This window comes from Mya arenaria, chromosome 1 (assembly GCF_026914265.1).
Source record: "Mya arenaria isolate MELC-2E11 chromosome 1, ASM2691426v1".
Lineage (NCBI taxonomy): Eukaryota > Metazoa > Mollusca > Bivalvia > Myida > Myidae > Mya > Mya arenaria.
The window spans coordinates 2,413,812-2,428,042 of record NC_069122.1 but is presented as its reverse complement, the minus strand read 5'-3'; positions in this window follow the sequence as shown (position 1 = coordinate 2,428,042).

Sequence of the window (14,231 nt, the reverse complement as noted above, 5' to 3'; positions counted from 1 at the left end):
GATTCTGTGCTGTTATTCAAAATTGTATTTCATATGATATTATTTAAACTGTTTTTGCATCTTGATTAGCCTCTTTTTGATTTCGTTGTCAGCGTCAACAAAGAAGCTTTGGTTGTAGATGATGTCAGAATTATACGTTTTTTTAATCTCGTCAGTCATATATTTTAATCTGTTATGTATACTGTCTAGCACATGTCGTATTTGAAAGTTTACTGATTTTAGCATTTATCTTTCTTGTGTATTATTGGTGTAAATAAGTCTTTACTAAATTATATAAGCCACAATAAGGTACATCTAAAAAAAGAGCTGATATGATAACACAATAATAGCCCAGTAGTCATAGGCCATAACCAACATACGTCTTCTACAGAACTCCTTTCATGAGAATGGGGAGGACACCTTACCTATTCTACTAGACAAACTCACTGTCTATATAACTTTGCTCTTATACGTCGAACAATATAAACTTTTAAAGTAAATCGACAAATGTATTTTATTATTTGAATGTCCCTTTCTGCTTGAAAACATAACCTGAATTAATTTTACTGTTTTAAAGTACCTAGAATCATAATTGATGAACAAAGCGTTACTTACGTCAGACATATAAGGAACCTTCTAACACAGAAGCTTTGTTGAACATCAAGTTGCTTTCATTGCGTGATAATATCCTAAATGAATCGCTGAATACAATGGATAATATAAAGCGAACTTTCAAACCGAAAAAGGAGGTGTAATTGATCAACTTCTTATTATTACAACGTCACCCGTATATTCTTCTAGCTTAAATATATCAAGGAAGTGATTTGCTATCTCATTGCCACCATATTCACCATATTCTTTGTGATGTTTTTTTGTAAGCAATCAGTTTTTGAACAAACTTAAACAAGTAGTCAAATGCTCTTCCAAAATGTCTAAGGTCTAGGACAACAAGCATTTCTATTGGTTCGAGTCAAAATAAAAATAGCACAACGGCAGTAGAAAGTATTGGTTAATAACCTTATTGAATGCAAAGAATGTCAATTTTCTTAAAAAAAAAATTGATTTGAGCTATTTCGTTTTATGAAGACTTTCAGAAATGATAAGTGTGATGAATAGAGAGCATATTTTGGTAGAGCATAAATAGCTGATAACTCGGATGAAAGCCCGCTTTATCTTTACAATACAAATACTCTTATTTATAATACTTTATTTTCTTCCGGATTCGTCAGTATTAATTTTTTAAACCGGTTTTAAAAGCCTGAGTACCGAATAAAGCCCCTGAATACTGCGTATCAAAAACGTGGTTTCCGTTTTATATATGACCTCGACTAAAGCCTTTTCCATGAACGCTGTTTTACTGTGTCTTTAAGTTGTTCACATTGTCCTGAATTTGTTTTTTTAAAACATTGTTGAGCGCTCGTTATCAGTGCCATGGCGGCCGCCATACCATTTACAAATAACGATATGTTGTTATTCTTGATCTTTAAGATATACTTGTCATGATGTTATTCGTCTTTAAGCTAGTATTTGTTTGGCCTTGGCAACTGAGACTTTCAACAGGATCTTTGTCAACTTTTAAATAACTTAACTTATTCCTGTAATTTCCAATATTTATTATATCAAGCACAGAAGCAAAAACGTCTACATATATTGATAAACATAACGTCAAGGTTATTCATTACAAAGTACTTTTAGTATGTGCGTTACAATATGAAGTGATGATAGTGAAAATATATAAACAACTCAGAGTTAAGATATATCAGGACGACAAGTGTATGAAGTCAATTCAAAACAACGATAACATAAGAGTTGGATTGAATATAAGCAGATAATATACACACATATTACTATAAGTTTTTAGAACCAACAGTTTCTCGGACCGGATTATCACGTGATGGTGATAATCACGTACTCTTCCTCACTACAGACAAGATAGACATTGAATGAATTTGCTCAATATGCCATTATTTTGATTGCCACTTTAAAAAGAATTTAGTTTTTTCGTTAATATTGGAGATAGGCTTAAAGTCCTTAAAATAGTTGGTTTGTTTGTAGGTTTTCGATCAATATTCTGACAAAATTCACCACCAGTAAATTCCAAATGCATATCCACATATAGCATAGTATACTTCTTAATCTGACTCCAGATGAGGCGTCGGTGGTGTTGTTCAATTTTTAATGTCAATAAATGAATCATCTCAAAGCGAGAATGATAGGAAGGTTTCGCGCTTCGGATGGATATAATTTATCCACTTTAATATCAATAAACATGAGGGTCGCTGCTTTCTGAGGATCTTCGGAAACGCACGAGGCAACCACTAAGCGCTCATTTTGTATAAGACAAATCGCATTCAGAACGTCGTTCCCTTGTTTATCTGCTTGTAGAGATTGGTTTTAGTGGCCGGTTTTCTTTTCAAACACAACGACACAGTTCATGCTCGTCACATACAATCTACTCGAGTCAGCTGTCATTTGTTGTGGACTAAAACTTTCCTCGTCTATTTTTCGTTTCCATTTAAAACTATTCGTAGAGAAATCAAATCGCTTCAGTGTCTTATTAGTGACATTCAAAACGTAAAATTGCCTCATTTTGGAAATCATAAACCGTTTTGTGCACATCAATTTGGTTCGGACTCGGTTTTAAAAACACCCGCATGTCGAAATTGTGACACTCTTCCTGACTGTGTTTGTCAACATGAAAAAGAATCAAGCACCCTTTGTCACCATCATATCCACTTATCGCAAATGTATGTGTGTCTTCATGACAATCAAACCCTATGACTGTTACCCTTTGTTTCAGTTTTGACAACGCTTTTGCTTTCATCAGTTTACTGTTGTTAAAATTCACAATGGTAATGTTTTGTTCACTGTTTTGAAGCATGGCTGCATCATGACTGCCATATGATGTTATATACGGCATATCACTTGGTTTGAGTTTTATTCTGTCATGAATATGGCCTGTCTTTGGCTTCAATTGATCTTTTGATTTAATTTGGCGATCTTCCTTATCTTTACCTCGGCTTCCTTTATCACTTTGAAAGGGTGGCCAATGCTTTTTCTTAGAAACAGAATCTGGTAATGGAACAAAATCGGACATAACTGCTTCTGTTGTATCTCCTGTGACCGCAGCTTCTTTTGCTTGTTCATTCCATATGTTGGTAGGCTTTGGGCCAACCGAAGGAGGATTTAAGAGCACTTTCGTTCGGGTTGTTTTCTTCTCCTTTACTACTGCTTTCGTAAGTGCTCTGTTTATCTTTTGACAATGGACCGAGGTAGTCATCCTGTTTATTAAAATCAAATATCTCGATCTTACCTGAACACCCTGTGTCCTTGACATTGGTAAGTGTTAATGTTTCAATATAGCGGGACAATACTTCCAAATCAGCTAGATCCATAACATTGGCTTCTTGCTCATGCAGTTGTTCGATTTCTGATTCGAAAAGCTTCATTGTCTATAGTGTTAATAGCTCCAGTACTGGTTCAACAAAGAAAAGTTGTCTCCTGTGTATAAGTTATTATACCGAACACATTAGAGAACCAAGATGTCTCTAATCAAAGAGGTAGGGTATCCCACCCGGATCTCTTTTATCTCACTCTGTGTCTTCCAGTCGTCTTTTGTCTGGATTCGACTGCGAATTACCGTCACTTCTATATCATGTCACTTATGGCATAAACATCACAATTTAGTTCTTGGTGGCGTCACGAATGGCTGAATGGCAGATTATTGGGGGGTCAATGAAACCCTTGATAACGCAAATAAAACAAAGAAACTCTATGCTGGTCCGTAAGGCCAATCTGGTTCATGTGGTCGTTGGTTCCATGCCGTATCGTATTTTAAATCTAGACTTTTTTTCAGATATTCAAACCAGTCAAAATATATAACTATAGACAAGTCAAGATCATCTAATCTTCGTCTAAATCTAACAAGATGCATGAGTTGTCATCAACAACCGTACCTACCATGCGTACGTACATACGAATTGAAGGCATCTATGTATTTACATAATCCGTTCACCAGATGCGACGTTAGAGCTCATTTTATGATTATGTTATGTTACAGAAGTCGCGATTGTTGCTTCATTTTGGAAGTAAGATATCAAGTGCCAGGTAAATATCAATGACGTACTTGAAAGAACTCAGCAGGTTACACCACGTTTTACAGAATCCTATTTCGCTTCCGCTTGGATTCTTAAGCACAATCCGAGTCTCACACAAAAACGGGAAACGTGGACAGTTGTTTAATCAACGGGAGCAAAATCTTCAATACAGATGTTTTAACATATGTAGATGTTACTCCACCTGATATTAATAATTATCAGACGAACATGATTCGTCGCAAGTCACTCAGAGATAACAACGACGCTTCATTACATGTATAATTTACAATTTTATGCTCTACGGCTCTAGTTTATTTTAATGACAAATCAATATTAAAACACTATATTACGTCTGGTTTAAATATTGAACTTTTACAAAGACTTAATTAAAAATTCGTTTCAGGGCAAAAATCCAGGTTTTGATGTTAATTAAAGAAAGTGTCCGAGAGATTTCGACCCATTTTAGCACACCTCATTCGAATCCAAACAAAATAAATTGTGGTAACCAAATATTCAACAGTCAGGAGAATATCTCGACCGAACCTCAGACAGTCTGTTTTTTTTTCCAATCGGGCAATATTGCTCGAGCCAGCAATAATAATAAGAAAGAACTTTTTGTTTGCCAAGAAGCAACATATTGCAAATTTTATTTATCTCAAGCTTTTTGATTATAGTTATTTCATGAAATGTTATGATAATCTGAATCGTAATCAAACATTTTGAGCTTAAGAAATGTTTTTTGAGGAATAGATAACGTTATCTATGTTTGCTAAATCAAAAATGCTGAATGTTGAATGAGCCATCATGGATATACATTTTGTGTCGTTGTTTTGTATTTGTTATCTTTCATAAACCTTCGACTCATTTTTAGTTCAATATTGATTTAGTGTATATCTTTATGTTCAGTTATACTTTTGTAAATAAGACGAACTGATTTCTTTTTATTTGTTTTGCCATCTGATTTGTTTTCCATCATGCCCATTTTGGTTAGCAGTATAAATAATACTAAACACTTGAAAAGTACAATACATGCGATGAATATTTCTGACAGTGGTTCCTTGGTTATAGTAAATTATAAATTATAAACAATATAATTGTGGCTACTCCCGTTAATGGTTCCTATGACCATTCGCGCTACTTTTTCAGAAATATGCTAGGTTTCATTAATGTGTTAAGAACAAATGTTACTAATCCAAAAATGGTAAGTGCTATCTACTTATCAAATACAACCTACCAATGTTCGTTGTACTTGGTTAATCAACTTACCGTTGTTTGTTGTTCTTGGTCAATCAACCTACCGATGTTCGTTGTACTTGGCAAATCAACCTACCGATGTTCGTTGTTCTTCGTCATTCAACCTACCGATGGTCGTTGTTCTTGATCAATCAACCTACCGATGTTCGTTGTTCTTGGTCATTCAACCTACCGATGTTCGTTGTTCTTGGTCAATCAACCTACCGATGTTCGTTGTACTTGGTCAATCAACCTACCGATGTTCGTTGTACTTGGTCAATCAACCTACCGATGTTCGTTGTTCTTGGTCAATCAACCTACCGATGTTCGTTGTTCTTGGTCATTCAACCTACCGGTGTTCGTTGTACTTGTTCATTTAACCTACCGATGTTCGTTGTTCTTGGTCAATCAACCTACCGATGTTCGTTGTACTTGGTCATTCAACCTACTGATGTTCGTTGTTCTTAGTCAATCAATCTACCGATGTTCGTTGTACTTGGTCATTCAACCTACCGATGTTCGTTGTTCTTGGTCAATCAATCTACCGATGTTCGTTGCACTTGGTCAATCAACCTACCGATGTTCGTTGTAATTGGTCAATCAACCTACCGATGTTCGTTGCACTTGGTCAATCAACCTACCGATGTTCGTTGTACTTGGTCAATCAACCTACCGATGTTCGTTGTACTTGGTCAATCAACCTACCGATGTTCGTTGTACTTGGTCAATCAACCTACCGATGTTCGTTGTACTTGGTCAATCAACCTACCGATGTTCGTTGTACTTGGTCAATCAACCTACCGATGTTCGTTGTTCTTGGTCAATCAACCTACCGATGTTCGTTGTACTTGGTCATTTAACCTACTGATGTTCGTTGTTTTTAGTCTATCAACGAACCGATGTTCGTTGCACTTGGTCAATCAACCTACCGATGTTCGTTGTACTTTGTCAATCAACCTACCGATGTTCGTTGTTCTTGGTCAATCAACCTACCGATGTTCGTTGTACTTGGTCATTCAACCTACCGATGTTCGTTGTTTTTTGACAATCAACCTACCGATGTTCGTTGCTCTTGGTCAATCGAAAAACAATTGTTTGTCAAGGGCAACCTACCAACACAGTATTCAGAAGAAGAAATTATTTTTTCACTTAATAAACGCTTTTTAGAGATAGTTTGGAATTAAGCTCATTGCAAACCGTGCTTTATTGCATGTCCCAAGTTAAATAATTGTCGCTCTCTCTCTCTATATATATTTACACCTCAACTTCCATTCCTTAAATGAACTTCATTTCGGCAATTAAGCGCAACATCGTCGGATATGTTCGGATCGCAAATCATCGCATAATATTATACATGTATATTTATTGTTTGTATTGTCTCAGCAGGGCCCGAAAAACTTAAATCAAGATATATCATATCACCACATTATTTTTAAAGTTTATGGGCCGATTTCATCTCCCCTTGAAGTCTCAATGTATACACCTGTTGAATGTAGTTCTTTATCTCAAGTGTTATTGTAATGAAATGGAAACATTTGATTTTTCAAATGTGCTATCTGCAAATAGTTTAAATGCTTGGGATCATTCATTATTACTATCAAGTGGTCATAATTGAAGATAATATATCTTACGGTCGATGGGCTTATCCTTTTTTTTATTTTGCAATTTAGCACGATGAGATGTAACATACAGTAGCCGGTATTCGGTTTTTAATCTTACCAGAATTAATTTCATAAAATAGCCTGGCCAGGAGGCATATTTACGATGTGTGTTCGTATTAAGAAAAAAAATATCTTTAAATGTTATATGTCGTTGTTATTAAATGAAATAGTCGCAATGAAATAGTAATTTGACAATTATATTTAGAAAGTTCTTTTCTTATTCATATTTAGCATCTTCTGCTAATTTATTGTGAAATAGCGTTATGTTCACGTTATTAATCATTTATCTCATATGAACATCAAATACAAGTGCTTGTTTAGAAATGTTACGTTCCTGACCAATGAATATCTCAAAAATATTCTGTACCACTTTGTTGTCAGATGACAACTCGATCAAATGAAAGCATAAATATTTCAAACGTGTGGAAAAGTGACTCGTTCACGGATTATTTAAGCAACATTTTGTTTTTTTAAATCTGTTCAAATTAAGTCTTGGAATGACCAACAAACAGTAACACCAACAGAATAAGTTGGTTCAAATTTTTCATTAAAGGGAACAAGACCCTTTAAAGGGTTTGAAAACAACGTTCTTTTTAAAGTTTTATTATTATTATTATTATTATTATATATGTATTTACACAAAGAATACGTTACTGAATATATATTCTTGAATAAATATAAAATTATTGTCCAGATATATCAAATCTACTTTAGAATCAAATCCACGCAAAAGTTAAAACAAAACAGACAAAATATCTAACAGTCTCTGACAAGGTAATCCGCAACATCTGCAAATCCGTTTATGCTTATTCGCATCTAAAACACAACAATTCTACATCATCATTGATTCATAAACATGAAAAATAGAATGAATGTTTTCCATAAAACGTCACATAAAAAACAAATAATATAAAATAAAATTCTTTTTTATGGTCCGATTAATATTCGATACGATTTTTCCATTTATGTACAACAATTGCAAATTTGGAACCGTTCTTAAAGGGCGATAAATTCTAGTGTCATTGACTTCTGCGGCTCGGTAGAATCGCTCGACACTATTGCAATGCGGTGATTCTTCATCAAACAGATTGCCTTCAACTTGCCTATGTTTGCAGTGCGTGTTGCTATGGTTTCTCCTGACGTGTTTGAAAAGAGCGTGATGTTTTCATTGGATGTGATGTACAGGTGTTCATCGTCAAAAACAATCTGATCAGGGGCGAAACTATCATCCTTGCATTGGATTTTCCACTCAAAACGTTCCTTCTCAAGGGAGTAGCATTTCATGGTCTTGCTCGACGTGTTAAGTATGTAGACAGCGTTCTTTTTAAAATCATACAAGGTTTTTAATTCACGTTTACTTTTTTGCTCAGACGAAGACATTTGGAATGGTTGTCCAACATTCGAGACTTCGCCTGTTTCTGCATTTATGAGCATCACCATTCCTTCATTTTTTACAATCCCACCCAACGCAAACTGTTGACAATCTTTTCCCTTTCCATATTCAAATCCGAGAACGTGGTAATGCTTGGGTACAGACACAGACATTTTCACTTCTGATATTTTTAACTCTTTGTTCTCAATAAAAAACGTTTTTATCTTTAAGTCTTTACAGTTCAATATTGCAAACGAGTTTTCTTTAAACGTTGTTATCTTGATTGGATCTTTTGATAGTGCATGTGTAAGCTTGATTTCTCCACTGAAATCGGAAACAATAATCCGGTGTTTGTTTTCATCAAACAAAACCAACGCATTTTGGTGCGTTACTAAAATGTTAGTTATTGATGCTTTTGACTTTTCCGGTTTTTTAGGACTCTCATGGACATGAAGCTGATTATTTGTCAACCCAGGCAAACCAGGGAATGGACAAAACGCTTGCACTTTGTTAGAAGTTTCATTGCTATTTGAAGAGCCCTTTTCTCCAGTGCTTTCTTCTTTTATACTTTCTTCCTTTGATATGCCGGAGTCGGCTTTCGATTCCTTCTAGTGATGTCGACATCACGGCAAAAAGCCATTTGTTGCGATCGCTTTCCTCCAGTTGTGTCTCTTTTTTCTTCAGCATTTTCTTGCATCTCTTCATAGAGTTCAGGGTCAAAAATATTCACATTACCTAATCCATTTTTTGAGCCTCCAGACAATGTCAGTTTCTTTTTATAACTTCCCGATATTGTATTGGCACTCATAACTTTGATTTGTTGTAACTTTCTTTGCATATTGTTAACCTCGTTTTGCTTAATGTTCTCAGAATCTTCAGATAAAAGTTTGGATATTTCAGTTTCAAGATCTTGAATCTTTTTCTCTTGATCATCATCAATATCAAGGAGTGTCTTCGCTTGTATCTCAAGATCCCTCAAAGATTTTCCTTTATTTTCATTCACGTCCTTTACCATTTCCGCAGCGTGATCTTGAATTTGAGCTTTCAGTGTATCTTTCTTTTCATGTACAGTTTTTGAATGATTCTGAACAAGATATTTCCGTTCAGTGAGACATTTCTTAACTGTTAATACCTCAAACAAGAGCTTCTCGCTCGGCGACAGCTTGTCTATACGCTTGACATCACATTCTGTTTTTTTCCTGTCAATTAAACATTGCAGACAAAGGAAATCCTGATGTACAAGACACATGACAGTTGCCGGTTCCGAAGTTTCATGTAGTTCATCGCATAACGGTTTTCCTGTCGACTCACTTGATATTTTATCAGCAATTATAATGTAAATTAAGTATTCAGATTTCCTTCTATTTGTCTGCTTAATTAAAATGAAGAGTACATTAAATTAACTGAGGTAAGTCAAACAAACCAATGTAGTCATTTACAAATTAATGGTAATTAACACCCTAATTCGAGTGAACAAATATTAACAATCCATTCATTTTAAGTTCGTCAATGTGTCTGCGTTGAAAAAGATGTAGTATAACTTGAGGGCACTGATTTGCAGAAATAAGTTTCAATATGTCTACATCGAGCGCCTACCCTGCCAATCGCCTATATAAACCCAAAACTTCCGCAATGCAGGGTATCTAGGACAATCGATCGACTAGACAATCATTGATAAGGTTGCGTCTATTCAAAATATTGCTTAAATGAAAGTGTCCGTTCCAATCTTTTTTTACTTATGACGAGTATAACTACCCGATACTGCATTGTCTTTCATAATTGAACTATTTTCTAACTGTTTTCTGTATTTTAACCTCTTTTTGCTTAATGTAATCAGCATATCCAGATAAGTTGGTTTATAGTATTTAAAGTTTGTTGGTGCAAATTGGTATATTATAATAATCTATCTAAGTAACTTGTTTAGACATAAACTGCTTTAAGCTGTTATCAGCAGAAAAAAAAACTTGTCCCATTTTTGGCTTGATGCCATGACTTGTACTTCAGTACTGATTGCTATTTTCTTATTCTGAGCCTTAATTCCCTTACTTGTTTCTTAATCATACAGGCAAGTCCATTAATTTGAACTCAAGTTTCACTTGGTAACAAATGATTGCAAATCCAAATTTGTGAAATAAGTAAAATACTATGTTGATACAAGAGCCACATTACAAGGAGTATAAAATATTGGCCAAAAAAAGATACAAAACGTGTTTGGAAAAAAAATGGTCAGAAAATTTGACACGAATAAAGGCCAATTGCTTTCCTGCTACAATTTGGCGTTTTATGGTGACCTATCCTAAAGGGTTGAACAATGGGCAATATCAATAATTGCAACAATAAAGCAATTCAAATATGTTCAGCTCAGCAAATGTGCAATTCTTCATCGATAGATGTAAAGTACAAGTATTCTTTTTCATGAAATGTGTAAAATCCTTCCGGTCACATCAATGCCCGGAAGGTACAATCAATTGTTTTATCGTTATTTGACATAGAAAAAAGTGTTGCCGGACGCCAATGTAAAGCAAAAACAAGTTGAGGTGAACTCGTTGTGAACCCTTGTCGCATTGTACATGACAATGAGATCATTTGAATATCGTCGTGTCAATCTTGGTAACATATGTGAATAAACAACCAACGTGCCATGGAAAATGTTAGCAATGCATGCAATCAGTGCGTTCAATATTCTATAATTAAGTGTTTTTGTTTCCGATGTCAATAGCACCACAATGTATTTCTAGATGTTATGAAGTGTTAGTTTGCTCAAACAGCCGTACTTTCTTTGTTGCCAAACAATACTTGCCCCTCCCCCAATGTGCAAGTATTGATAGGAGCTACGGGAGTGTTTTTATTGTGGTTTGAATTGCTTTTGAACCCCTTTGATATACAAACTGAGAATTGTCTAAAGGAACAATAACCATGTCATCAATTGAGATTACTCTACTTTTTACCTCTTGTTTTGTAACGTTAATTCTAACGCGGAAACAACCCCACAACTAAAAGACACAGAAAAACAACAAGCTAAGCAGAAAGCAGCACTTAACCACTGACCTTTATAGTAACTAACAGCAACTGAAGGTAATATCCATATTATGTTTTCGAATATGCTCATGGTTATGGTCATCAGCCTTGTAGTAATTTTTCTTTTCTTTGAATGCTATCGAGTATGCGAGTTATGATTTCATTTTCTGTTATATCTGGATGACCGCAAAATTGTACTGACTATCAATTTCGCATTTGTAAAGCATTACCGAATTGTAAGCCATTTCTGACAGATCGGACAGAAACATGACTTTGTGTTCTAACACTTGTGGTCAACAAGCTTGAAATAAATACCAATGACGAAAAATCTTGATATTTTTTAAAGCCTGTTTTATGTTTTGTACTAACTGATTATGACGGCGGTATTAGTCGTGTGCTTCCATGTCTGTGTTCCTTGACAGAAACGGAGGTTTAATAAAATGCCAGCCTTTCTGCCTGTTTTAATTTCTTTAATTACTTTGTCAGAAACGATAAATGGATTAGCATTGACTGTTTGTGGATGTTTTACCTCAATATATTCTTTCTTGAAACCGTTTTAGAAACAATTTAAAAAAACCCGCGTCGTGTATGAGGGTATTGTGAAAAAAGACTGATAACCTTTCATCATGGAAATGTGAATAGCCAGGATATTTTTTTAATTTTTTTTGTAACCTTCCACCCGTTTGTACACTAAAATTAAGCACATTAATTCAATATCTAACATGAAAAGCTTTGACATTAAATAAGCATAAATTAGATGAAACAATAACCAATATGATATTGTGAAAATATATTTCTTTTTTGTCTCTTTTATGAATGATATATCTTGGTTGGAATTGATATTGCTGTGGACATAGGCCTAATTGAATCTCTGAATGAAATTAAAGAGATAAAACGAACCTTTAACCTGAAAAAAGAAGTGATATATATCTACTTCATGTTCTAACAATGTCAGCCCACACATTTCTAGCTTAAAGGAAGTAAATTATAATGTTATTGTTACCATATCTATTGCGAAGGCTATTTGTAAACAGTCAGTATTTGGAACAAGCTTGGTAATGGTCCATTAGTCAAAAAATCATCCAAAATGTCTAAGGTATAGGACATCTGTAAATAAACAAGACTACCTAAGTATATACTGTTTTCTATTTTTCTAGTCGACATGAACATAACACGCTAATTAATAAACTTATCGAACGCCAACGTGTGTTTTCTGAAAAAGATATTCTTTTTATTAATGGAAAGTAATAGGGCTTGGTTTAACATTGTTTGGTAGAGCACAACTAAGGCATACTTGAAGGTGAAATCCCTCTCTATCACTGTGTACCTTGTAAACCAAATACTCCTTCAATTATACTTACAACAATGATTTAAAGTCGGCATACCGAAGAATGCCAAATGTTGAGATTCTGCGTACCGAATACCACGGTGACCTTCTAAAGTCTCGATAACTCTGTAAAGCTCATGAACACCGCGTTTCAAAAGGGCTTGGGTCATCCTCACACCAACTATCTTAGCTTATTTAAGCACATGGCAAGGTTTTAGGGGTTAAGATTAATACTACTTTGACAAAATATACTCGGCAGTATCATTAAATTATAAACATGACGAACAAATAATTTTTTTATTGGAAACAATGCCAAGGCGGTTATCTTGACATTAACTTACTCAAAACGACATATTGATATTTATGAAATGTGATTTTAATCCGTCCTTCCGTATTTGATTGAACTTGTCCCATGATTTGGGTTAACGTTAAAGGCTACTGGTCTTTCCGTTGTTTTCAGTATTTATTATAACACACAAAAAGCAAAATAAACGTTACGGCGGGTATTTTCAATACGTGGTGCTTTTTTACGTTTATACTCGGGTAATTTTAATATACTCTGATCATAATCATTAAGCACAATTCCTATCATTTCGGTGAAATTCATAATGTTCAAATTGATCACAGCCAGACACAATTGACTCTTTTCTCCATTAGCCCCTGTCCCTTTTATGCAGCAACCTGTAAGTCTTAAACCTTGGCCAAAACCCATTATGTTCAAACTAAATTGCATTTCCAGCCTGTGGTCTGAAGGTGTGGTGAGTTTGTTCTTGTTTTCACTGTCAATAAACAATCTGAATCAAGGAGAGACTATAAGCATCTTTACCGCGTTTCTCTTACACGAGCGGTTATGGTACATGCTTTTTCTCCCACCTCAGTTAAATAAAATTAAGTAAAAAAAAAATATTTGCTCGAACGATTTTTTATGCTAAGTGTAATTAAATGCGTATGGATGTGCGATAATTCGTGTTTGTCATGGATATGCGCGCAGTGATACAGAGTATGTTAATAGTCAAATCGGTCTTTAAATAGTTCTAAGGAGAGTGAAGCATTATTTCTTGAAAGGTGCGTGAAAACTGTTTTATTGTACTGTATGTGACATTTGAAGCGAGAAAAAAATAATTTGCTTTCTAAATATTGTCACAAGACAAGTTTTCCATGACGAAACAGACGACAGTCTTCAACAATGGGAGGTAATTGCAATGTGGTGACTATTGAAAGGAGTTCCATACGGGCATTTTATCTTCGCCCGTGGGCAAGATATGTTTTTAACATGGTTAAATTATTGGATCTACTTTTCTGAGGTGGAAGAATATTTTTTTATACCTTAGGTATGAGCTGTGCTTCGGAAGTATACCTTATCTACTCAAGTACCAATTAACACGATCATCGCCGCTGTTTATGGATATTTGGAAACGCACGATACAACCACCATGTGCATATTTGTATCAAACAAATCGCATTCTGAACGTCGTTTTCTCTTGTAATGAAAAGTACGGATTGTCGGTTTCCTTTCCAAATACAACGACACAGTTCCTGCCCGT